This window comes from Diceros bicornis, chromosome 29, assembly GCF_020826845.1.
Source record: "Diceros bicornis minor isolate mBicDic1 chromosome 29, mDicBic1.mat.cur, whole genome shotgun sequence".
In the NCBI taxonomy this organism is placed as follows: domain Eukaryota; kingdom Metazoa; phylum Chordata; class Mammalia; order Perissodactyla; family Rhinocerotidae; genus Diceros; species Diceros bicornis.
The window spans coordinates 42,536,540-42,564,468 of NC_080768.1; positions in this window are offsets into that span (position 1 = coordinate 42,536,540).

Below are 27,929 nucleotides of genomic sequence, written 5' to 3' on the forward strand. Positions count from 1 at the left end.
TTGGCTAACATCCAAGCCTGCTCAGTTGACCTTTGTCAACAATGGTCATGGAAAGTTGGGACTTTGGCTTATACCCCAACTCTCTGGCTACAGTCTAGCTCTGGCTGCCCAACCTGGCCCAATGCCTGGCATCTCAGCTGAACCCTGCCCACTTGCCACCACACAGTCTGGCCTTCTTGGCCCATCACAGTCGAACCCTCGTTTGCCACACCCCTTAGGTGCACTGCTCGTTGGCTCCTGCCCCACCCCACTCCCCTCTCTAGAGACAGTGTCTTTAATCCAGAATTCATTTAGTCAGTGCAGTCATTGACGGAGGAATTAGTCCATGGTTTTCTCTCTTTTGTTAGCAGTCAAGGTTTTGCTAAAGATCTCTGTACTTCTTTCTTTTTAAACAGCTGCCACACAACTCAGTTCTCTCTCCTTCATTCTCGATTCCCTCTGACCTGTTCCAAGCCTAAGAGATGCCCATCTCTGTCTCCCTTTGTGCCAATCCTGTCAGCATGTCCTGATGGAGTCTCTGTGGTGGGCACCATGCTGGGCACGGGTGAAACACAGCCAGAGGTGGATAAGTCAGATCCCTTCCCTGGAGGAGCTTCCAGCCTAAGAAGCGGGTCAGATACCCACAGAGGTAACTTATACTCCAACAAGGTGAGGCCAGACCAGAGGTGCACACCTCCTGCAGTGGGAGGGTCTCACCATGGAAGCCACAAGCGCTACCCAGAGGTTTAGCAGGACAAAAAAGGAGCCCAATTGGGCTGGCCTTGTGGTGTAGTGGTCAAGTGCACACTCTCTGCTGCTGGCGGCCTGGGGTTCTCATCCCGGGCCTGCACCCATGCACCGCTCGTCAGGCTATGCTGTGGTGGCATCCCATATAAAAGTGGAGGAAAATGGGCACAGATGTTAGCCCAGGGCCAGTCTTCCTCAGCATCAAGAGGAGGATTGGCGTGGATATTTGTTGAAGGCTGATCTTGCTCACACACACAAAAAGGAGCCCAGCAGGTGTGTTATAGAATGGAAGGAATTGGAGCAGAGGGGATAGTGTGAACAAAGATGCAGAGTACGACAGGGTGTTCAGTGCAGGGCAGCAGGGGTGGGGATGGCAGGAGGAACATGGGAAACAGGACTCAAGGCACAGAGTGGGCCCTGCAGAGGGGCTGACTGGGGAGGGGTCAAGGCGGCCCTCTCCATGACAAAGTTGGTTTGCAAACCTGATTCCTCGGCTACAGTTTTGCCTTAAACCCTGAATTGAGATCTCTGCAGTTTCTTGCAGAGTCAGGCTTCCAGGATTCTGAGTGCTTCCAAGCCAGGAAAATACCACGACCATCTCTAAACTCCTACCCTGCCTTCTAGGGTTGCTTGAGCAGTCCCAACTTACTTCCCATCATAAATGGGAGAAAAATAGCTATTAAAACAATGAAATGGTGCCAAACTGAAGATTCTAGAGGAGGGGAGGATTCTTCTCAGAGGAGGATGCTCCCTTTGTTTTAGATGGTCCTTGGAGCTTTCTGGTTACAAAAGATGAGGTCCAAGAGGCCTGTTAGGTAGGAGAGAAGAGACTGAGCAAAGCTGGATAGTTTTGCTTAATAAATTTTGTGCAGACTTTTGTTTATGTGTCATCTCCCATTATCTCTAGGAAGAGATGGCTATGGGTGGAGGCTCCAGGGCTGGAGAATATAGAGGGAGTAGAGACAGGGCCGATGTCCTCGAAGTGTGACCTGTGAACAGCCCACTTAGAAGGGCCTAATACCTGGTTTAAAGCTTCGCTGTTGCTGCCCTGAAATTCTTAAGAGCACTGCACTTTCATTTTGCACTGGGCCCAGCAAAGTATTTAGCTGGTCCTGAAAAAATGTATAGAGAATCGTATATTGTTAAATGATTAACCACCAGCTCTCTCAAATAAAAACTCTGACTGGTAGCACCGGCCGATTTCCATGGTGTAAACATTCCTACCTTGGCCCATTTTAAGCTACCGAAGGGTGAATAACAAGCTTACAAGATTCTTGAAAATTTCACAAGTGACTTGCAAGTTGGTATGAGCCAGCTCCAGCACATCACTGGACGGGGACGAGGGTCTTGGCAGATAGAGGGATTATGAACACCCCCACCACCAACAAAATGGCAGTTGGGAGCGTGTGGAGAGAGGCCAGTGTGAGGAGAGGAGGTCAGCAAGAAATCCCTGTAGCAGGAAAGGCTGAGTGATAGGAGGGCAGGTATGTCTTCTATTCACATTTAAGCTGTTTTCTGTTTCAGTACTGGAAAACCCCTTGACTGTATCTAAACCATTCAGAAAGTCTGGTCCATACTTGGCTGGTGTCAGGGGCTTGGGGACTGAAGGAGGAGCCAGTTGGGTGTCATTAGGGCTTTCCTGGATACTCTGGTTCTCCTCCTGGTACAAGGCAGGACTGTACAGCCCCGGACCCTGAAGTCCGGGTGTGGTCATGTGACTCACTTTGTCCAGTGAAACATGAGCAGAGCTGTCAGGCATGATTTGTCATGATCCTTCCCCTGCCATGGGACTGGTGAATTTCCTGATGGTGGAGCCCCATCAGACTGAGTCCCTGTCTCTGAGTGAGAATGTTGTGGAGCAGAACACACAATGGATACACAATGTGAGAGAGAAAGCAATCTTTGTTGTTTATGCCACTGAGATTCAGAGGCTGTTTGTAATTGCAGCAGAATCTAGCTCCACCTGATGGGCACGTGGAGTGACCACACGGGGGCAAGGAGCAGTCAAGACTGAGTGAAGACAGCCACTGTGAGAAGTGATATTAGAAGTCAGGAGAGCAGAATTGGAAACCAGACATGGCTTGGAAAATGGAAGACCCTGAAAATCCTCAGGAATATGTGGGATGGGGTTTGAGGAAGTTTTCTGGCTATCAAGTGGACCATGAGAGCTTGACGCCATCCAGGTGACACAGTGGTTCCTGAACATGCACGTTTTAGATGGCCCATCTCCCCAGCAAGGAAGGAATCAGTTGTGGGGCAGGTACAGGTCAAGGATCTAAAGCCAGGAGACCCAAGGTTAAGCCTGGATTCCAGCGCTGGAAGTGACCTTGGAGTGACCTTGGATAAGTCCCTTCCTCTTCTGTGGACATCAGAGTTCTCAGATCCCTCCCAGCTCTGATGTTCTAAGACACTCTGTCTTTGTCATGGGCGTCACTCATCACTTACTTGTCTCCTTGGCACCTCCTGCCTACCTGATGGCCTACTTCCTGGGAAATGTGCTCTGTTTCACCTTCCTGGAGCCCCTCCAGAGCACACAGCTGCCCTCTGCCCTGCAGGATGTTTATGTGTGTGTGTGTGTGTGTGTGTGTGTGTGTGTTAGAGAGAGAGAGGGAGAAAGAGAGAGACTACAGCCAGAAAGCTTTACCAAGCTGATCTTTTAAAGTCTTGTTTAAAGAAATCGTTTGCCCTGGAGAGTAATGTACTCAGTTGGAAACGTTGTTCCAAATTCCCACCAAAAAGGCCTCTGCTGCCACACTGACACACACACACACACACACACACACACACACACTTTCACTCAAAACTGACCAGTTTGGTTCTCTCCAGCACCAGAGAGGGCCCTGCCCTTTGCACCCACCCCTTCTCTGGCCTATCAACCCCCGAAACCTTTCAAGGTCATATGCGACATGAACCCGCACCCTCTTTGGCCATAAAGTGACTCATTTTCTACCTGGATTCACACCGAAAGCACTATTATGGTGCCAGTCACACTTTACCACAATCAGACCTTAAGTGCAGAAACTTCCATCTCTTACTGCCTACCACAGAGCCTGATGTCCATTCATTCATCAAGCCCCTACAGAGTACCTGCTATGTGCGAGGCAGAAGGGACACAGTGATAAAGGACACTCCTGCCTTCAAGGAGGTCCCACCAGGCTGGATGGGGGACAGACACCCAAGGACCTGGCTCTGACGTGGCATGCTGAGGGTGGGAAAGCCGAGGGAGCAGGGGACGTGGAGCACATTCTGTGATGAGAGTCCCCAGGAGGAGGCATTCGAGCTTGGTAGGATTCCACCAGGCAAGAAAGCGTGGGGGTGGCAGGAGCACTCCAAACAGAAGCCCCAGCATGTGCCAAGGCCAAGAGGTGCACAGCTCATGACCAGGGACACTGGCTGGAGCCCAAAGTGATGGGGAAAGAGGAGCCTGGGGCAGAGGATGAGGCAGTGGTCAGCTGATCTTAGGCAGTTAGTGAACGAGTGATTGAGTAAATGAATGACACGCTTGATCATGAAGCCACTAATCTGGTGCTGGTCCCTAGACCTATTCCCTGGTCCCTAACAAGGACTCAACTTGGCTTCAGGGATATGTGTAGGGCTAGGATAGATCTCAGAATGAACCAGATGGTTTAGACATGGGACAAGCCCTCATCCCAGGAGCCATGTGAGAAGAGGCTACGAGTGGCAAGACTGGCAAGTAGACACTCAGACCTGGGTTCTAGTCCTGGCTCTGCAACCTCCCAGCTGTGTGAGCTTGGGCAGGTGACTTGAGTTCTCTGAACCTGCTTCATCTTTTGATCCTATGAAGATGGCTATGGGGACTGACTAAGGAAGCTTGTCTGACAGTGCCTGGTGCAGGGTAGAGGAGGTGTGTGGAATCTTAAACTTTTGTTCAAGCTCAAGTTCCAAGCTGATGTGACCATTAGTTCAGAGCTTGGCAGCGGTACCATAAGGTGGAATTGGAAACTTTGGATCTTTGAACATTCCAGGCAGAGCTGGCTTCAAGGGCGTGTGATGGGGTCCTATGCTCAGAAGGCCCCATGCTTGGGGCTTCAAGTTCTGCAGTTGCCACCCTGAAGTTCTTAATCATTTCTCTTTGAATTTGTTTTCACGAGTAACATCTGATGGAACAATGGAGCACTCCCCAGGGGCGTGGAGCCTCAGCCCTCATGTGTTACTGCCTCCTGCTGCCTCCCTGGGATGGTTTCTCAGCTGCTCACTCCCCAAACGCTGGCACCCCAGAACCCATGACCTCGTCTACCCTCTGTCTTGGAGGAAATGGGTTGAGTCAGCCAGGAAGACACACCTCCCACTGTGAGTCACCCTCCACCCTCTGCAGGGGCCTCGGGGTAAGTGCAGAAAGGGTGAGTGCAGTGCACACCCGATGGTGTCTCAGGGCAGAGTGAGAAGACAGTGTCTGGCACTAGGTGGGTGACTCAGCACGGGCATCTTACCCACCCCTCATCTAGGTACCAATTGTATCATGGCACAGAGGTTAGAGGAGGTTGGAGGTTGAAATTGGGGGGTCGCCTGTCTGCCATGGGTGGGTTGGTGGGCTGTGAGAAGGAGAGGTCGACTTCCCCGACTCCACCCAGGGCCTTGCATTTTTCCCTTGCATCAGGCCCTACAAATCATGCATCCGACCCTCGTTAGAATCTATGTTTCCATTTTCCCATCCTCAGCTCAGAGTCCACGGTCCTCGTGTGATGTGGCCAAATGGCTCTGAGCATCTGGTGAGCATGGTGAGATGAGGGGGGAGAGGCAATCAGATCATTCGGTGCTGGGGTAGACAGCTGGTGAGGGGCGTCTAAGGGACAGAGAGCCAGCGCCTCCCAAGCTTTAATGTAAATGGCAATCGACTGGGATGTTGTGAAAGTGCAGATTCTGATTCTGGAGGTCTGGGCAGGGCCTGAGATTCTGCATTTCTAACATGCTCTTGCTTCATGGACCACAGTTTGAGTAGTGAATTTCTACAAGGCTTAACCTAGGAGCAGCGTGGCCTCCAGACTCATGCGCGGTAAGCCCCTGTAGGAGCTCTTACAACAGGCAGAAGGAACGAATGCTTGGAACTGAGCCAGGATCCCACACTATGACGACCTACCCGGGACTCTGTGTCCCTGGACTCCAGCTGATAATGTGGGAATGCTTAGTCAATGTGGTCATCAGAAAAGTAACTAAAAACTCGTCCATAAATAACCTCACTCAATCCTCACAACCTGGCCAGGCAAGTATAAAAAGGCTGTTGTATAGATGAAGGAATGGAGGCACAGAGGATGGGGGGATGTACTCCAGGTTGCAACTGTCAAGTGGCAGAGGTAGGATCTGAACTCAGATCTAACTAAAGCCCTTCCCACTCTGCCAGCATCACTAAATTTAAGTTTCGAGGCTGGCATAGCTGTGACTGGAAGCTGCTCCCCGTGCTCGTCATGTGCCCCCTGGTCCTGCAGGAGCCTGGAGTGTGAGGTGTTGGGCCTGTGCCCTGTGTCCCCTGGCCAGCCTCCTCTGCACCCCTAGCCAGCAGTCACCTCTGCCTTCAGCCGCTCGATATTGATCTCCCCATCCTCGATCTGCTGCCGTAGCTGCTTGGCCACTGTCTTCTCGCCTCCACGATCTGCAGCAGGTGCAGGTACTCCTGCATCAGCGCTTCATGCTCCCTGGCCAGGGTCTGGTAGCTGTGGACAGTCAGACGTGGTAAGACACTGTCTTCTTGTCCCCCAGAGATCCAAGCAAAAGTGGGGCTCCCCCACTGACTGCTATTAGAAGATCCTGACTCCCAGACATGGTGCACAGGGCCTTGACCTGGCTGCTGTGTTGTTACCGACTGCTCTGGCCCCTTCTCCAACTCCTCTCTCACACTCTGACCTCTGGTCCCTCTAACTGATCCTGTTCTCTCTCCTCCCCCTCCAATCCACCCCCAGGCCTTTGTACAGGCTCACTCTCTTGTTAAGGGTAATGCATCTGGTAACTTTAAGTTAAAGTCAACTCTCAAATGGAAGAACAAAGCCCAGAGGACAGCACATCTGTTTACAACACGGTTCACTGAGTATTTTGAGCCCACTGTTGAGACCTACTACTCAGAGAAAGAGATTCCTTTCAAAATATGACTACTCACTGGCAAGTGCTGTGATTCCCATGGAGAGACTGATGCTGGTGTGTGCCCCCCTCCACACACACACAGAAGTTAGGAAAAGTCTTATGACTCACATAATAGAGGTCTCTGAGGAGAGCAGGGCCAGAATCACATGCAGCTCTGAAATGGCTTGAGGGAGCAAAGAAAGGAGCCTGGCCTGGGTTCTTATTGTGGTTTGGGGTTTTAAACAAAAAATCTTCAATGAAGTTTGTCAAAGATGGTAACGCATATTTTATTCAGAACCACTGTGATACGCAGAGACCCCTGTGATGTGATTCACAGCGGGGGAGAAATGAGGTTGGGCTCGACTCTAAATGCAGCATGGGCAAGTGGGTTTTCACAGCCAGGCAGCATGGTGGGGGTCAGGGGATGGAAAATTACTAAGAGAAAGTCAAGTGTTGGGGTTTCTGGCTAACCTGACCTAATAGGATTCTTACCAGAGACAGGCCAGAGTGATCAGACACCACCTGAGGGATGGTGGAGGAGGAGGAGGTGCCTGAGCAGATCTCAAGTGTGATCAGACATTCGTGTGTGGGTTCTGGTTAAACTGACTTTGCAAGGTTGTTGCTAAAACTGGATTTTACAAGGAAGTGCACAGACAGGCATACAAGAAGGTTCAGGGGCCTGACTAAAGTTTGGTCAAAGCGAAAAATCTTTGCCAGGGCTGAGACCAGGGCAAGACTTCTGCACACAGACAGGGATTGTGTGGTTGGATCCAAAGCCAATGTCAGAGAACAGAGCCTCCGGACTTGTTCCTCAGCTTGTCCAGGTGTGGACACGAGAGGAAGAGGGAGAGGAGAGGCGTAAGTTGTCAGCATACATCAAAAAGTGCGGAGTCTGACCGCTCATTACAAGGACAAACATGCGTACAAAAATATACATTCACAATGGCTTGTTTTTATAGAAAGAAACACCAACAGGAAGCTCAAGGATGATCAGAACTGTGCACTGGGGGTGGCTGGAGGGGACCCAGAAGTGTTGGCAGTGACTCTTCTGAGGTTAGACTTTTCTATCTTACAGATTTATCTAATATAAATAGAGAAATTTACACATACCATGTTTTCCCATTTCATAGCTTTTCTTTAACTTAAACTTCTGTACATAGGAAACCATTCTAAGATTTAATTCCTTTAGCACACTAACGGTTACAAAAGAGTAACCATACGAAATGACATTTTCATATCTCTCGCTAAGTAAAAGGACAAGCTGCATCCTAGTTTGTCCTCCACTGCGTCTCACACAGGCAGGATTTTCAAGAGTCAGTGGCACATTATAATGCAAGAGGGGTTTGGGATTAGCTCCTTAAACATAGTGGGACTAGTTTGATTAATTTTCTTCACATCAATTAAAATAGAAATTCCATTGTTTTAGCTTTTTAAATGTCAATGTTCTCTAGGGACAAGCACATGCAAACACTGATGTAAAAATTAAAATGCACCTGAAAACTTCAAGACATTCATTTCACATCTTGAGATTCTTTTGCCTAAAAACAAAAACTCTATTTAGTTCTACAATTTTCTTGCCTTACTGACATTATATCTCTCCATCAATTCACATTTTTAATCCCAAGAAACTCAAAATGTTATTTCTCATACAGGAAATAAAATTACAAAGAGCTAAGGGAAACCAGAAATATAGGGCTGCACTGCTCAATCGATACAGGAATCCAAAGCAAAGAAACACAAATATTGGGATCAGCACAGATAAGCAGCCTGCTTCCCACAGGACAGAAGGAAAGCAACATGCAGAAAGTTAAACACATTCTAAACTCTCCTGGTAGAGACAGAAGCCCTGGAGTGGGTCAGTCCCTGGTGCAGAAGGGTGGCGATACCTGAGCAGCCACAGGAATGGACTCTGGGAGCTCATACACCCTCCCCTGCCTGGGAAGGAAAAGAAGGGCTCCCTCTCTCAACTTCCACTCTCACAAGTGAGGAGACTCTCGACAGGATGCAGTTTAATGTTGTAACTCAAATGAACCCTAAATTCATAAACTCTAATCCAGACACAGAACTCCTGACATTCACAGACTTTCTCAATGTGAACAAATTACACTCTGCGGGGCCCCTACACTGTGGGTGCAAAACTCCACCCTACGTGTAGACACAGGCTCAAGGGAAGCAAAGGGACAACCTCAGGAAGGGCAGCAACTCCCTCCCCCTGTGCAGGTGCCTTCCCAGCTTTCCAGGGTTCTGTAGCTTCTCTCAGCAGAAAGCCTCCTTCTGCAGTGAGTATGAGCAGGGAGGACACCCAGGAAGAACGTGTGGGCCTCAAGTACTTCTCAGTGCAGGCTCAAGGGGGGCTTATCTTAGAGACCCTGACCCCAGGCCTCTGCTCCCAGTCACGTTGCTTTGGACCACAGTGACCTTGTAAATGGCAAACCCAGTGTTTGAAGAATCCAGCAAATTCACACAAACCTACACTTTAATGGAAAGGAGAGAAGAAAGTTGTAAAGCATTTTTCTAGTTCAACAAGAAAAGCCACATGTATTTATTACTTTCAGAAAATAATGTTAATTAACTATTTCCGTGGAAAGACATTGTTTTATAAACAATTAATCATATTACAACTTGCTGTGCAATTGTAAGCCCTGGAATTCCATTTGAAAATACTGCATCACAAGGAAAAGAACAGAACTAACAATATGACTACACACGCTCAGGGGAGGCAGAAAGGGAAACAAGAATTTTTAACACATACAATGTAATACTAGAATCTTTTTTTTTCTGAAATTTACCTATTTCTTGCATCTTTGGAAATATTTTATACTGCTTTTCAAGCCCACTGATTACATAAACTTTAACTTTTGAAAACCTGAGGCTCCACTAAGTGAGTAAATCTTTTCAAGGTGACAAACCCAGGGAGGGGCAGTGCAAACAGGCCAGAACACCCAAGAAAGTTGGCACAGAGGAACCTCCACTCCAAGGCCTTCCCATAGGATGTCTGTGCCAGGAGGGAGCCTGGGAGGGGCACAGGGACTTCATACGACAGATTCCAGGTGGCCATTCTCTGCTCTCCTCTCGTGGAAAAGAGCCACAGACAAACTATAAATCTCACAGTCAACTCAGCCAAAACCAAACTCCCACAGCTCCCCACCAAGCAGGACCTCTCCAAGTCTCCCCAGCTAAGTTTCTTGACTCAGGCCATAAACTCAGCACCGACTTCAAGTCCTCCCTCCCCAGCCCCACCCCTCACCACTTCCCATCTGTACACAGTCCTACTGTCTCGATCTCCAAACACACCCAGAATTCAACCTCCTCTCCCCACCCTGACCTACATCTCCAAGGCCTCTTGCCTGGCTTATTGCAACAGCACCCTAACTGGTCTCCTTGCCTCTGCCCCGGCCCCTCTGTGGTATGTTCTCAACAGAGCAGCCAGATCAAGTCTGCTAAACCTATGTCCAGCCATGTTACTCCTGCTCTCAAAACCTTCCAAAGGGTCACCATCTCATTCAGAATAAATCAATGCCCGAGTCCTCGTTATGACCAACAAGAGCCGACGATTGGGCCAAAATCACAACTCTGCTTTCAGCTCCTGCTGCCGTCACCGGCTGTGCCCTGGCCACACTGGCCTCCTTGCTGCTCCCAGAGCAGGCCACTTGCTCTTCCTCCTGCATTGCTTTTGGAGCTTGTTCAAAATCTACCTCTGCAGTGAGACCTTTCCTGGCCCTCCTGGCTACAACTCCACCCCCCTCCAGCCTGGCACACATCACTCTCCCACATGAGCCACACCATTGGTGTCACATCTAGAACGTCACCCAGGGCATGCTTTTTGTGTTTTGCTCACTTCTCTGGCACCAGGGTCTAGGACAATGCATGAACCAAACCTTGCGCTCAATAAGAAATGTAGCTTAATGAATGGATAACTATAAAAACTACCAGGAACTGCCTAACCCTTGGGCAAGGGAGGCCGAATCTGTAAGAACACCAGGGGCCAGGAGAGGCTGATCCATTAATCAGCCCTAAAAGGACGCACAGCATCATGTTAGAAAGAAAACTCCCCACCCCATCCTACAAATACCGTACATGTTCTTATCAGCATCAACAGAGGCCTTCAAACACAAACACCTTTTCTACTTTGAAGCAGCCTTCCGTGTCTCATTACCACTCATCGCATGTCTTTTCCTGACTTTACCATGATGACTTTCATATCTAAGGTAATATGACTGATATTAAACTGTGTTTTCTACCTTAACCAAGTCTCTCCTGGGAATGGTCATAGGTATGTAAGCGGTAATAACCTGAGAACAGATGGAGAAGTAAATAATTCTATTCCTTCCCCCACCGTGTGCCCCCAGCAAACAGTGCATCACTGTCTGATTCTTTATCTTTTTTAAACAAACGTCACCAGAAATACATCTGCTGAACATGCTCCTTTGGAAGTCAGCCACCTCACGTTTAAGTGGCCAGATGCCACAAACCATTGAAATGCCTACTAGTCTACTGTACCGTTCCCAAACTGAGATTTCAGTAAACTTACGTTGCAGCTGCCAGGAAAAGAAAAAGGAATTAAAAACAATGCCATCCTGCCGCCTGGTCAGCCTGCTTCGAGGTTCAGCCTGAGGCAGGCGGCACTCTGTGCTCAGGCCCTCCGGGCCGGTCCAGCAGGTGAGTCAGCACCGGGCACTGTGTGGCCTTGGTCTGTGCCACCATCTCTGCTCTGGGTGCCTCGGGCCACTACGGCCTCCCCATGGCCACCAGCACCCACCTTATGGCCTCCACCACCCTCTCAGTCCCACCCCATGACCACCGTGCTCTCCATTGATTTGGGCTGAGGCCTACAATGTCGGGAAACAGGGTATTCTGGAAACGCTCTTCCTTAGGTCACTATCTTCTGGCATTTGCTGTGACTTTTCTGCTCTTTTGATGGCAGTGAGCCTGCCTTGATCTCTGTGATCAGGAATGTGGCTGAGCAAAAGCCGCTTGTACCTCCGGGATGGACGCACCTCCCAGATGCTCTTGCTAGACTGGTCCTGGCAGTGCAGGGAAAGGTGGCTCTGCACTGGAGGTGAGTCCTGGAGAGGCATCTGACAGTGGACTCTGCATTTGACAGCATCCTGGGTGGTGGAGGGCGTGGCCCACTCCTCACCCGGGGGTTTACCCTGGGGACTCGGGGAAGGGGCTCTCTCTTCACTTCTTCCTTGGGCTCCAACAGCATGGTGAGGAGTTTGCCTGTCCCCTGGCTTGGCTCCCTTCATGAGGGCTTCTGGAATTCAGCCAGTTCAGTGAGTCCTTTCCTGCGGACTCCGCACTGGAGGTCCCAAAACAGTGCACTGAACACATTTTACTTTGAAAATCTCCTGGCAGATCCTTTTGTTTTGCATTGCAGGTTCTTGTTGAATTTTGAAAGAGCTGAATGCCACTTGTTGTCTGTAGAATTATTGAAGGTTTACAGTGGTTTGTTCTAAGTCGGAAGTTGTTACAATCTATCCAAAGAACTAGTAATGTGAGCTTGTTTCATAGGTCAGCCACCCTGCTTTCTTGACAGTTCCTTCAGAGCCTGTGTCCCATAAGTTTTGTTACTGTTTTTGAGAATGAGACAAAGCACTGCAGTGAAGGTTGCTCTTGGCATGTGTCATTGTTTAACGTGGTCTGGGGGCAAAGGAGGTGGTGGTCCTTTGGTAACTAGTCACAAAGCATTGAGAAAGGTTAGAAGGTCATGTTGCTTGGAACTCCCTGAGGACCTAGTATCCACCTGGTCTGGTCCACAGCGGACTCAGGGGGGCTAGATGACCTCAGGTGGAGCAGAAAGCCCTTGAGAGAGACCCCCCAAACCCCCATGTGCAGAGTTTGGTCTAAATAGAGAATTTACCTTAATGAGGAGAAGAGATGATGAAGTGTCTTGGTCAGTACCTTGCAGGGGCTTGTTGCTTTGTACAGAGAACAGCTTTCCTCCTGGTAAGGGGAGGACAGGAGGAACACGCAACCACAACCCTTGGGGCTGACCTTCTCCTGGCGGCAGTCCTGCATACCTCAGCTACTTGAGCAGAGCTGGGGCCAGACGCCCCGCTGAGTGCCTGGGAGGCTCTGCTGTCCGACACCTGGCCTGGCTTTGAAATAGGGGGACCAACCCTCGCTGTTTTAGCACTGCGTCCCATGGACAGCAGGAGGGTTGGGTAGCCATGAGCTTCTAGGAACTATTTCTGAGGCTTCCTGAAGCCTTTCCTGTTGTCTTGATGCCATCCTGTGCTATCTGCCCGAGTGTCTGTGTCCCTACAGGGCACTTACCACAGCCTGGGAGGAGGTATTCACCTTTCTTCCTCCTCTGCCTTAGATGGTCAGTTTCTTAAGGTAGACAGTGGGTCTTTCATCTTTCTATTCCAGTAATAACTTGCAAGCAGAAGGTGCTTCTTAAATCTTTACTAAAGGTTTAAATGGGTAAATTGGCTACAGGTGTCGGTGTTCCCAAAAACACTTGTTTTGTTTCTATACTTGATTATTTTAGGGGTAGACATTTAATCCTTTCTTTCTAGTTACTTTTTCATTTATCCTTGCAGGCTCCACATAAAGGGCTCAATGTCTGGTTCAGTGGTTAAAAGTTGTTCACAGGGATGACTGGACCCCACTAAGCATTCTTTCATCTGTAGTGAACGTTTCACCAAAAAAAAGCTCTTGGAAAGGCTGGATGGTCAGTATTACATGCTCAAGCCATGGCCGTGCCCTCCATCTTCCACCTGATTGAGAAGGGGGGGCTGAAGTCCGTGGCTGCCCCAGGAGAAAGGACACCAGGAAGGCCACCGGGGACCTAAGGAACATGCGAGTGAAGCAGATGGGAAAGGAGCTGCAGGTTCATCGTTGTCCTTGAGGGAAAACCTGAGGGCCTAGCAGGGCTCCCGCAAGTTGAAGCGAGCCACTGTGCAGGGTGAACCTGCACCCAGGGCTGCCCAGGAAGCCGCCAGTCAGGAGCAGGTGCAGAGTCTCTGGAAGGAACTCCAGGATACAGTGTGGCCTCCACAGCATCAGGCAGCCAGGGAGATGCAAACATGTCTGCTATGGATGCTGGCAATGAGACCCGCCTCTTCCCTGCCAGGGTCTCTTAGGTAAGAGTGGCATTTCCGTGGGTGACTTTATCCCTCAGGATCTGGGGTGTGCAGATTTATGGGCTGGCAACTTTCTTACACTTTCTTCTCAGAGCACACTCGAGAAAGGTCATCTGTCCCCCACGAGGCTGTTGACCGAAAGAGGTTGAAGAGAGATGTGGAGCCCAGCTGCAGAGGGACCAGCCTTGTGCCTGACTAGGGCTTGGCCCAGAACCCTCAAGTTCATCATTCACAATGATGCCTCAGAAAGCCTCCCAGAGCCCCTCCACCCTCCAACAGATGTCACCTTAAAGCCAGACACAGAAGCTGTGCAGAGCAAGCACAGCAACACCGGCCCCACGTCTCTCAGAAAGGTCATCCTGTCAGCACTGGGGGCCCAAGAACTCCTCAACTCGCTGCAGTCCTACTGCTTCTGCTCCCAGGGGAACAGGAGCACGGGTGCCACCTGTGGGAGCAGGTGGAGAAGAATGGCGAGCTGAAGAGGGGCAGCTGCCGACAGCCAGGTGCACACGCTGCAGGAGGAGCTGGACGAGCTGAAGGGAGGGGGCTCCCTGCCTTAGCAGCCTGGTGCCCCCCGCCGAGGTCAGTGCCCGTGCTCGGGGCTCCCCCACTGCCTGCTCATCATGAGGGGTTTCCTGCTATGCAGCAGACTGCCACTGACCACTTCTTTGTGCAGCATGCCTGCTGCTGTCTTGGGAGAAGGCTCTGCTGGTAGCTGCCCCTTGCAGACAGGGAGCCCAGGCTGCAGAGCTCACCCCGCCAGTTCTAGGGTGCTCGAGAGGCAGCGGTAGTTGTCAAGGTTTAGCCGCTGGGAAAGGAGGCATTGCAGGTCTGCTGGGAAAGCCAGACCTACACAATGAACGGTGCCTGGATCCTTGTTTTTCCACTTGAACAGGAGAAAATCAGCTTCTGTTGCATCCCTCACACAAATGTAAATTCCAATGAGTTAGGATCTAAATGTGAAATAAAATCGACATAGTAACTATTAGAAAAGTTATAGGAGACTCTTAAAGTCATGGGGAGGTTCTTTCCATTTGTGTTTTAATGAATATCCATGAACTGAAGTCATTTTGAACATTTTAATAATTTCTTTAAAATTTTAAACATCTTTTTGAGTAGAGTACATTCTCTTTTGTAAATATTAAAGCACTACAGAAATATATAAGCTAAGAAGTGGTAAAAACTCCTATTTCTCACCTACCTCCCAACTTTTATTCCTTGTTGGTAGTAAAATTTGGTGTGTAATCTCCTCAACTCTTCCCTGTGCTTTACATGCATATTTCTCCACCTGTACGAATAGGTTGGATATATTTTTGGTGTGTTTATTGGCTATGTTTCTGATTTTCCCGCTCTCTTACAGTTTAGTAGTTGTAAACATTGGTTTCTCAATATTCCTTATGTATTGAGGGTACCATCTTTTGCCTGTTATACATCCATGGAAAACATTTCCCTACCACATAGTTCATTTAATCTGGATCAGTGCTTGTCTTCCCAGATGTCAGTAACACTTCAGGAGGGTAACGGCTCTATGTGACTGGCTGTTCAGGATCTCCGGGACCCCCAGGGCAACAACCATTAGGACAACACAAAACAAGAAACAAAACCCATCCTGCGTGTTTCCAGATGCATTCTGGTGGAAGGACAGCTCCAGTTGAGGACCGCTGATGTCTTGGTCAGAGTTATCCACTATGTTCTCCTATCACGTTAAAGCAGTTTCGGTAGTTTCTTGTACCTGATGGTACAGTTTGGTGCCTTTGTCTGTTCCTTTTGGTCAGACTGCGCAAGGTTTCTCACTGGTACAAGTCTTTCCAGAGAGCCAGCCCTTAACTCCATTGCTTAGGTCTGCATTGTTTTTCCTGCCTCGTGAATCCTCACTTCATTCGGCTGTTGTTGGTTTTATTGTGGTGTTATTCTGGCTCCTGGAGGGAAGTGCTCAGCTTCTTCATGTAGAGTTGATATTCCCTGATACCTGCAGTGGAGGCTGTGTCTCTTCTGTCCCTTAGTTTCCACGCCATGGATTTGGCTCATGCTGCTCTCAGTGCTGCTCATTTCTAAAGAGTTTGTCCTGTCTGTCTGGATCCCCTCTGTAACCTGAGAGATTTAGAAGGGTGTGGACAGATTTTCAAGTGGATAGGTTGGGGGAGGGGAGCCAATATTTTGTGATTATTTTTTATTTTTGTTGCTTTAAGGTCCCATAATATGGTTACTTATAGATTTCTGCTTTTTGGACTCTTTAGAGATTTCACTGTGGCTTAGCACACAATCCATTGTGGTGACTGTTTCATTGTGGTTTGAGAAGAATGTTTCCTCTCCACTAGTTTCTTATGTTGTTGTCCCTCAGGCTGAGGCTAGATCTAGCTTTTTTGTGTTTGTCAACAGATCTGTTTCCTAACTTATTGTATCACTTAAGGGGAAGAGGAAAGTGACTGAATTGACTTCGTATAAGGAAATAGGAGGCTATCAGATAATGGACTATCTCATACACAAGATTTTTTGCCCAAACCTCAAGGTAAACACTAAACAAATAATCAAAGCAAAACCACATATGATAAACAAAGAGAAAACTAGAAGAATCATAAGACAGAACAACCAAACTGAATTGGCAGTCCAAAACAAGTGGGACAAGAAACAAAGGAAATGCAAAAGAACCAGAAAATAAGTGACAAAACAGCAACATTAAGCCCTCATATATCAATAATTACCCTAAATGTAAATGGATTGAACTCTCCAATCAAAAGATACAGAGTGGCAGGATGGATTAAAAAGCAAGACCCAACAATATGCTGCCTTCAGGAAACACATCTTAGCACTAAAGACAAGCACAGGGTCAGAGTGAAAGGATGGAAGACAATACTCCAAGCTAATGGCAAACAAAAGAAAGCAGGTGTTGCCATACTCATATCAGACAAAGTAGACTTCAAGATAAAACAGGTTAAGAAAGACAAAGAAGGGAAATATATAATGATAAAAGGGACACTACATCAAGAAGACATATCACTTATATATGCACCCAACATAGGAGCACCAATGTACATAAAGCAACTATTAACAAACCTAAAAGGAGAAATCAACAACAACACAATAATAGTAGGGGATCTTAACACCCCACTTACAGCAATGGATAGATCATCCAGACAAAAAGTCAATAAAGAAATAGCAGACTTAAATGAAAAACTGGACGAGATGGACCTAGTAGACATATACAGAGCACTCCATCCAAAAACAGCTGACTACACATTCTTCTCAAGCGCGCATGGAACATTCTCTAGGGTAGACCATATGTTGGGAAACAAAGCAAGTCTCAATAAATTTAAGAAGATTGAAATCATAACAAGCATCTTTTCAGACCATAAGGCTATGAAACTGGAAATGAACCATGAAAAAAAAACTGGGAAAGTGACAAAAATGTGGAGATTAAACAACATGCTACTGAACAACTAATGGATCATTGATGAAATTAAAGGAGAAATCAAAAACTATCTGGAAACAAACGAAAATGATAACATGCCATATCAAACCATATGGGATGCAGCAAAAGCAGTCCTGAGAGGGAAACTCATAGTGATAAAAGCTGCTATTTTTTTTTTAAGTAAACACTCTTTTCCTTTATCCCTGTCTTCTCTGGTACTTTAATAATGCTTATCTATTTCTTTTCATGGTATCCCATAATTCACACTGCCTTTCCCCATTCCTATGCAGTACCGTTTTTCTTTTTGTTTCTTTGACTGGATGATTTCAAACGACACATCTTCTAGTTCACTAATTATTTCTTGTACATGGTTGAATCTGATTTAGAACCTCTCTATTAAATTCTTCAGTTCAGTCGTCGTGTTCTTCAATTCTAGGATTTCTGTTTGTTTTTCCTTAATGATTTCTGTTTCTATAATGAACTTCTCACTTTTTCATGCACTGTTTCCTTATTTCATTTAGTAGTCTATCTATGTTTTCTTAGAGTTTTATGAATTTCTCAAAGAGGGTTGTTCTGAAGCCTTTGTGTCATAGTTCCTATATCTCCATTGCTTGGTCGGTCATTGGAGTTTTATTCTTTTTCTTTGGTGGTGTCATGAGTCTTTGATTATTCATGATCCTTGTGGCCTTCCATTGGTGTCTGCAAATTTGAGGACGTAGGCACCTCTTCCACCCTTTACAGACTGGCTTTAGCAAACCAAAGCCTTCATAGTCATCCCATCTAGGGGTCCTGGGTAGGCCATCTGGTGGTGTCCAGGGGCAAGCTTGCTGCTGGAGTCCTTGGACAGCCTGGTACTGGGGTGAGTGGAAAGCTTGGGTCTATGGTATTGTGTCTGGCCCTGGGCACAGCTGGGACCCTGAGATCATGAGTAGCCCCACTGGAGCCTGTTTTGGCAGGTCCTCTTTGAGAGCCTGCAGCCACAGGAGTCATCCAGGGCCATGAGAGTTCGCCAGTGCTGGGATGAGCTGAGAGCCTTGGTTCAAGGGAGACTGCCAGGAGCCTGGCACCACGAGAGACAGCTTGTGCTGTGGTAGGCCAGAAGTCTGGATTCCTGGGAGCCTGCTGGGATCCTGGGGCCACAGGAGCTGCCTGAGGCTGCAGAAGCCAGCAGGCACTGGATCAAGATGGAAGCCTGGGTTCATGGGAACCTGCCGGTGCCTGGTGCCATGGGAGCTGCCTGGGGCCGCCTGAGTCAGCAAGGACCTGGGTAAACTGGGGGCCTGGTTTTGTGGGAGCCTGCAAGGAGCCTCGTTCCATAAGAGCTGTCTACAGCTGCTGGAACTGGCAGGTGGTGTGGTGATCCATGGGCCTGAGTTCCCAGCAGCCCCCTGGGAGCCTGGTGTCATGGAATCTACCTGGGTTGCTGGAGCCAGCAAGTGCTGGAGTGACCTGGGGTCTTGGGTTTGTGGGAGCCCACTGGGGTCTTGGGTTTGCCCTGTTACAGAAGCTGCCTGTGGCTGTGGGTGCTGCCTGTGGCTGCCTGGCATACGCAGGACCTTGGGTGAGCCAGGGTCTGGATTCACCAAAGCCCACCAGGAGCCTGGTGCCAAGGACACCTCTTGTGGTCACAAGAGCCACCTTGGGCTGTTGAAGATGGCAGCTCCTAGGCTGAGATGGGGGCCTGGGTTCCCAGGAGCCTGGTGGGAGCCTGGTGTCAAGGATGCTGCTTGAGGCCGCCAGAGCTGGCATGCTCCAGGGTGAGCCAGGGGCCTGGATTTGCAGAAGCCTGCAGGGAGCCAGCTAGGTCCACGGGAGTCAGCCTGGCGCTGGGGCAGGCTGGCTAAGGTCAGGCAGAGTGGAGACGTCCCTTCTCATTGGGAGGTGTTTGATTACTGATTCAGTCTGCTTATTTGTTACTGGTCTATTCAAGATTTCTATTTCTTCATGATTCAGCTTTTGTAGGTTGTTTCTAGGAATTTATCTATTTTGTCTAGGTTACCCAATTTGTGAGTGTACACTAGTTCAGAATAGTCTCTTCTGATCTCTTTCTGAAGCATCAGTTGTAATGCCTCCTCTTTCATTTCTGATTTAGTTTGAGTCATCTTTCTTTGTTTTCCTAGATATTTTATCTAAGGGTTTCTCAATTTTATTTTTTCCAAAACTCAACTTTTACTTTTATTAATCGTCCATACTGTCTTTCATTTTTTTTCCACTCTCCTCTTGGTGACTTCCATCCTTCTGCTAACTTTGGGTTTCATTTTTTCTTTTTTTAATGCTGTGTGTTGTAAGTCAGGTTGTTTCTTTGACATCTTTCTTCTCTTGTAATGTACAAGTTTATCGCTGTAAATTTTCCTCTTAGTACTATTTTGCTGCAGCCTATAAGTTTTGGTGTGTTTATTGTTTCTTTTTTTTTTTTTTTAAAGATTTATTTATTTATTTTCGCCACAAAGCCCCAGTAGATAGTTGTATGCCATAGTTGCACAGCTTTCTAGTTGCCGTATGTGGGACGCGGCCTCAGCGTGGCCGGAGAAGCGGTGCGTCGGTGTGTGCCCGGGATCCGAACCCGGGCCACCAGCATCAGAGAGCACGCACTTAACCGCTAAGCCACAGGGCCGGCCCATATTGTTTCTTTTTGTGTGTGTGTGATGAAGATTGGCCCTGTGCTAACATCTGCCAATCCTCTTTTATTTTATTTTATTTTATTTTTTGCTGAGGAAGACTGGTCCTGGGCTAACATCCGTGCCCATCTTCCTGCACTTTATATGGGATGCTGCCACAGCATAGCTTGCCAAGCGGTGCGTTGGTGTGCACCCGGGAACTGAGCCGGCGAACTACGGGCCGCCGCAGTGGAGTGCACGCACTTAACCGCTTGTGCCACCCGGCCGGTCCCTATTGTTTCTTTTTGTATGTTTTGAGCTGTTTTCTAATTTCCCTTTTGATTTCTTCTTTGATCTACATTTTTTGTGTGTGAAGAAGATCAGCCCTGAGCTAACATCCATGCCAATCCTCCTCTTTTTGCTCAGGAAGACCGGCCCTGAGCTATCATCCTTGCCCATATTCCTCCACTTTATATGGGATGCCACTACAGCATGGCCTGACAAGCATGGGTTGGTGCGTGCCCAGGATCCGAACCCAGGCCGCCAGCAGCGGAACACATGCACTTAACCGCTACAGCACCTGTCTGCACCCTGATCTACTTTTAAGTTTAAGAGTTTTTGTTGAACTTCCACATATTATGAATGTTCCAGTTTTCCTTCTGTTATTGACTTCTAGTTTCATGCCATTGTGTTTAGAAAAGTTACTTGGTATTATTTCAGTCTTCTTTAATCTTGTTAAGACTTGTTTTGTGACCTAACATGTGATCTGTTCTGGAAAATAGTCTGTGTGCCCTTGAGAAGAGTGTACATTTTGTTGCTGTCCAGTAAAATATTCTGTGTGTGTCTGATAGGTCCATTTAGTATTTAATGTTTTCATGTCTGCTATTTCCTGATTTTCTGTATGGATATTCTATCCGTTAAAAGTGGTCTTTGAAGTCTCCTACTATTTGCAACTTATATACATGAGAGGGCTCTTATATTGGGTATATATAAAGATCTCTTAGAACTCAATTATAAAAGACAAGTCAATGAAACGGGGTAAGCAACTGGAATAGACATGTCTCCAGGAAATATATAGACGGCCAATAAGCACAAGATAGTTGCTCAGTATCATTAATTATTAGGAAAATACAAATTCAAAGCACAATGTGATACTATTTCACACTCAAAATGAAGGCTATATTCAACATAATGGAAAATAACAAGTGTTGGTAAAGATGTGTAGAAAGGGAAACCCACATACATTACTGGTGGGAAAGTAAAATGATGCAGCCACTGCAGAAAACAGCTTGGCATTTTCTAAAATCTTAAACCTAGAATTACCATTGACCTGGAGAGGCCCATGGTAGATATGTCCAAAAGAGCAAACTTGCCCATAGACATTCAAAGCAACAGTGTTCACAATGGTCCAAAAGTGAAACAAACCCAAATTTCTATCCAGTTATCACTGCATAAACCAAATGTGGCCTATTCATAATATAGGATATTATAAGCCATAAAAAAGAATTAAGTACTGCTACATGCTCGGCCGTGGGTGAATCTTGAAACATGTGTACTCACTGAAGCCATCCACAAAGGCAATAGATAACAGGATGCCATTTGAATGAAATGTCCAGAATAGGAAAATCCATAGGGGGAGAAAACAGATGAGTTGTTTCCATGGGTTTGGGTTAGCAGAAAATAGATTGTGAATGAGTATGGGTTTGTTTGGGGGTGTTGAAAATGTTCTGGAATTAGATAGTGGTGATAGCCACACGACATAATCATTGTGCTAAAAGCCACAGAAATGTATACTTTGAAATACTTAAAACGGTGTATTCTACGTTAAGCAGATTTTCCACATAAAAATTTTGAATTTTTTAAGTTAATCAGGGTATTGGTTAATTTTAAGTTGGCTGGTATATTTAATAAGTGTAATTAATGGAGTTATTAGGGGTAGGGCAAGTTGTAGCCAAGAGAGTAAACATCCGACGAGGGCTATAGTAACAAATCCTATGACTATACAAGCAACAGTCTAAAATCCAGTCCATTTCCATTGTCCCCAACTTGGAGAGACCAGCCATGAAAATAGGTCAGTGACCTCGGGGGCCTTTGGTATCTATTCAAAGATTTGGGTAATATTATGCAATATTTTAACCTCTTGGGCCATTTGGTGAAGGTAGGTTTGAACTTCTCTGTTGATGTACACTCAGCAAGTGTGGTTCTAGGAAAGGCACCAACCCCTCCTTCCTTGGCCGGTATAGACAGTCTAGGGCCAGACAATTTTCTAAAACCATTTAGGCGAGAGACTCATGAGAGTGTTGTTCAGGGGTTAGGATATGTTCCTATGGAGTTGTTGTCCATGTTCTGTTAAGGTTGTTGATACTTCTTAGTTGCCTCAGTTTCCTGATTTTGTGTGGGTAGGGCCACCGCACCTGTGCCCAGTCCAGTCAGTCAATCCTAGTAGAACTGAACACCCAGTGCTATAGGACTGACATTGTTTCTATGGGTTGGTGGTAGCCTGTCAGGGCAGGAAACTCAGGGGACCTGCGACCTGAGGGAAGCAGGCTGAGAGAGAAACAATAGTGCGTTGCACAATATAGCCTGGAGAAAGCTGCTCAGAGAGCTGGGGAAGAGAGACGCTCACTGGGTGAGAGCCTTGTGATATCAGCCCACAGTGAAACCCAAAAGTGGATGCTCCTGGTGTGAAATATTCCTTAGGTGTATTGAGGTAAAATAATTTGCACCCATTCACTGGTTACCTGTGCTATATGATTTCAGGGGGTATGGTTAAAGTGTTTGTCGGCCAAGAGCTGTTTGTGCCTGGGCCCAAAATCACCAAGGTGGCCTCGAAGGCTACCCCAAAATGACCCCTCAAGGAGCAGTTGGGGCAGAAAGTGGGTGGAGCATTTTGAAGGAAGCCTGGGGCAAAGATGTTGTTCGATGGAGTTGGCTACAACTGAGTCTCTCTGCAGGGTAAGCCCTTCAGCTGGGGTACAGTAGGTGATTGGAGGCCAAGTGACAGACCCTGTGACTCCTGATTCCCAGTGCACGGTTAGACCTCTAAGCCCATTGGACATAAATGGTTGTGGTGTTTGTGAAGCATCTTGCTGGCAGTGTGGAAAGTATAAGGGACGTGTGGTGGGAGACGTCATGATAGTGTCGGGAGGAGCTGTGTGTGAGATTACGGTGTTGAGGGGGAAGGACTGGAGGCAGGTGCAGTGGGTGTGTGACTAACAATGGTCAATGAAGGGACAGCTGGGGTGTAACTGGGGAAATCAGGTACCAGCAGAAGTAATGTGTTTAAAACAAGACACCAGGGCAGGCCCAGCTGTTAAGTGCGCACGCTCCACTACTGGCGGCCTGGGTTCGGATCCCGGGCGTGACCGACGCACCTCTTCCCCAGCCATGCTGAGACTACATCCCACATACAGAAACTAGAAGGATGTGTAACTATGACATACAACTATCTACCTGGGCTTTGGGGAAGGAAAAAAGGAGGAGGATTGGCAATAGATGTTAGCTCAGAGCTGGTCTGCCTCAGGAAAAAGGAAGAGGAGGATCAGCATGGATGTTAGCTCAGGGCTGATCTCCCTCACAAAAAAAAAAAATAAATAAAATAATAAAACAAGACACCAGGCCCTAATAGAGCCACTTAGCCTAAGTCTCACATCAACAAGCCGAGATTTAATTAGACTTTTTGCCCTCCCAGGAATAGAATCATAAACCAGTCAATTGGGAATCGCCTGATGAGCAGCAGGTAGGTCACCTTCCTAATAGAGACCTGCCATCCCCTAAAGGAAGGTAACCTTGCAGTAACCAACCCTCTTTTTGGTGTAGTGTAATTTCCTTGTTCCTGCTCCCTTCTGCCTATAAAAGTCTTTCATTTTGTACAGCTCCTTGGAGCTCCTTTCTCTCTGCTAGACTGGATGCTGCCTGATTCATGAACTGTTGAATAAAGCCGATAAGATGTTTAAAATTTACTCAGTTTTATTTTGCTTTGTACCAGTTTGGTGGCAGCAGTGGGATCCAAAGGAGACATCTGATGGCTTAGGGGATGAAAAACACAGGCATTGGTACCCGCAAAACCTTTGAGTTCTCCATGTTTGTCACTGATTCTGAGAGCCGTGGGTAAGTTCCTCTCAGCAAGTGCTGTAGAGAAACACAGCAGGGGGCTGTGAGGGAGGGTTGGGCGTCACTTGGTAGGAGGGTCTGAAAGGCCTCAATAGGGTGACATTTGCTGGGACCAGAATGACAAGAGGGAGCCAGCCCTTCAGGGGTCTGGGAGCAGTGTGTCAGGGAGATGGCACCACCGGTCCTGAGTCTCACAGGCAGAAGTGAGTTTGGCCAGAGGAGGTCAGAAATATGGCCAGTGCAGCTGGAGGGAGGCTGGGAGGAGAGAACAGGAGCTGGGATGGAAGGTAGGGCCAGGGCCTGGTAGGCTGTGTCAGTTACCTTTCCTTCTCTGACTTCATTGCCCCTAACCTTGCTTTTCAAAACTACAAATGTTGACTATCTCACAATTTGTGTGTATCAGCAATGAGGCACGTTTTAGCTGGGTGCCTCTGCCTCACTGAGTTGAACAGGTTGGGGCTGTGGCCTCAACTGAGGCTCAACTGGGGGAGGACAAGCCCCCAAGGTCACTCTCAGCCTTCAGGATTCAGTTTGGACTGAGAGCCTGAGTTCCTTTCTGTCTGTTGGCCTGGGCACTCCCGTGCTTCTCTCCTCTATAGGCCTCCACATTGGGCAGTCCCAAAACACTGGTATTTGATTCCTCAGTTACAGGGATTCGACAGAGTGAGAGAGAGAGATGGAACATGAGAGAGGGAGTAAGAGGAAGTGAGAGACTTGTGTAGTTAAAATTTAGACAAGACATCCCATCACATTGGCTCTTATTATGTTCATAAGCCAGTTACTAACTACTTAGTGGTTCCACGGGGATGGCTATGCCATGAGTGGGGTTTACTGGGTACCATTGTGGAGGCTTCCCACCTCATAGGCCAAGATGAGGCCCTTGGGTCTCATTCTCCATAAAACAGGAAACAGTTGAATGGTTTTATGCCACAGAAGGCAGTGTCTAAATTTCCGTTAGTTTCAAACCCCTCATGATGCTGACCTGAAAATGAGGCCAAGTTGGAAGTGACTGTTCCAATATCACATTGCTAGAATCCAGGCCTGTTTTGAGTGGTGTTCTGTGCTACATGTCACCCCTTCTTGTTATTCTTCCATCTCTAAGTTTGTGCCTTAGGTACATGTGACACCAGCCCACAGGGGTAATAGATATTATCTCATATACACCGGGTGAGGTCCCTAGGAAGTAGATTCTAGCCTGATCCCCATGGTGCAGGTTTGGAGACTAGGGAGGACCTGAGAGGCACAGGGACTTTCCCAGGATGCAGAACTGGTAAGAAAGAGGAGGTCTGCATTCATCTCTGTCTCCTCAAAGCTAGGACCTGAGTTAGGTTTCCAGGGAACTGTGGCTAGGGCTGTGTAGGCTCCTTGTGTACAGTTCAGGAAGTGACATGAGAGAGGAGGGTGAGCAACCCGGGCTCAATGGGCAGCTCTGGAGAAATCTGATTGAGGTAAGGGTCCCAGGTAAAGGAATCTTGAAAAATGACCCCATCTCCTTGGTCCTAGGCCTCAACAGATCTTAGAACTCTGGTAACCAGGCACCCACAGCCCCCCATCCAGCTCACTTGAATGGAGACAGCCAAGAAGCAAAAATGTTTTGTTGTTGTATCCAAACTTTTGCAGGATCTGGCCTCAAAAAAACCCAGAAAGAGAATCTTTTTGATTGTTGCCGATGTTGGCTCAGCCCTTATCCCTGACGCCTCTGGGTGTCTGACAGGAGGCAGTGAAGGGTAACATGGGGGAGCCCAGGAAAGGCTAGTGCAGGCCAGGACACAACGGTGATCCCACCTGATCAACCCCACACTCCAGGCCCCTCATAGTGTGTGTGTGTGTGTTTGTGTGTCTGTGTGGAGTGGGGAAGGCAGGGTATGTGGGACAGGCCATTCCTAAGCAGGAGCTTGTTGTTAGGTGTCGGAAACCTGGTGGGTCTGTCACGTTCATACCCCAGATCATGGCTGACAGCATGAGAAGGTGAGCTCCTCTACTCGTATATTATTGAGCCCTAGAGGTTTCATTTCCTTCCCTCCCTGACCAAAAATCTTTGCCAGGATGCCCTCTGTGCCTGAACTGAGGAGCAGACTTTCTCTTGGGGGTTGGCCTCAGTGGCAGTGTGCAGGCCACCCCTGATTCCCTCTGGCCCAGCTCCCAGGCAGTCTTTGCAGAACTCCACTCAGGAGGTCGTCGAGTAGCTGCCCAATGGTTTCAACTCCACCAACTCACTAGACAAGGAGCAGGTACATGAGGCCACCCACACCATCCAGTGCTGCTCTGAGATGAGAGCAGGAGCAGAGGGCCTCCACACTCAGGACCTTGAGATGATGGGGTTGGACCAGAACTAGGGTGGGACCAGTCAGGGGCTGTCTCTTTTTCAAGCTAAAGGGGACGTACATGCAGGTAACCTTGTCTGGTTCAGAGCTGTGCTCCCTTGACCCTATTTCCCTTGTCTGTTGTGAGTTTAGGAGGCCACTGAGGCAGAGCCAGAGGCTAAAGGGGACTGCAGGCTTTCTATTCCTGGAAGAGAAGTGGGATCTTTCCTGTATTTAGAAGGACACATGGAAAGTCAGCTATGTGAGTGAACCTTTCTCTTTATCCCGCTCCAGAGTCAGCTCCAGAGTTTCAGCCAGCAGCAGAAGCAGAGCTGTGGGCAGTGGTGGAGGTAGAGCTGGCTCCAGCTCCGTTGACACCACACCCTCTAGCACTGGAGCCAGTGTCCCCTCTACCAGCAGTGTTGGAGGTGGAGCAAGGGCCAACATGGGCTCCAGCAGGAGTGGGAGCTGCTGAGTTGGAGTCACCTGGACCATCATTTCTAGTGGGAAGTCCATCTCCACCTGTGGCTAAGAAGTGTGAGAAGAAACCCAACCCTACGGCCTTCCCTCCTAAGCTGGTGGTGGAGCAGTTGATCGTGATGGATGCAGTGAGCAACTGGGCTCTGAGGGCGGGGTGGGGTAGGCCTTCCCTCTGCCATCGTTGCCCCAGACCTCATCCAGTCTCCTATGATCTGGGCCCGAATCCTGGCTCCACCCCTTACCAACCATACGACCTGGGCAACTTTCTGAACCCCTAAGCCTTTGCTTTCCACCTGCAGAGCGTAGAGGTGGACACTAACAGGACCTGCTGCACAGAGTGGCTGTGCCGGCTCCTTGAAGAGAAGGAAGGGTGAGCAGGGCCTGGCACATCAGTAGTGGAGGGGAACTCACTGTATGCAGCCAGGTCCCTGGTGGCCCAACCGTCTGCTCAGGAAGCTCAACAGCCTCAGGACTTATTAGACACCTGATGTGTACTCCACTACAAGGGAGACAGACAAGGCCCGTGGTTGTAGCTGCCAGGGGAGAATGTGCATCAGAATGGGGAGTGTGACCAGAGGGGGATCAGTGTGTTGGAAGATGCCCCCTTGGGATGAGCCGAGGTGAGCCACCATCTGGAGCTTGGAGTTAGCCAGGACGGGCTGGATGCAAATGTCCCTCTCCCTTCCCTGCCAGTATTGGGTCCTGGGTCATCCTCTGGGTACCCTCAGTGGACAGAGAAGAAAAGCCAGGGACTCTCACAAGGCTCAGGCCACATCATGAGCTTCCTGAGCTCCAGCTCTAAACTGTGACCCCTGTGTGGGACTTTTGTGGATGTGGACACAGAGCTGGGGTGTGGCAATGTTGGGTGACACTCCCCCTGTTCCCCAGGAGCTCTTCCGGAAGGTGGTGCCCTCTCAGTGCCTGGGCTCCACCTGGGGCAAGAGGAACAAGCCCAGCAATGAGCACCTGGCACACACCGTCCGGGCCACCATCGACCACTTCAGAAGGGTGGCCAGCCTCGTCGTCACCACCTGCCTCGGGGACCCGAGCATGATGGCCCAGGACAGGGTGAGGGTGGTGGAGCGCTGGATCCAGGTGGCCCAGGTGTGCTGTGGGAGGCCCAGTGGAGCCCCTCTCT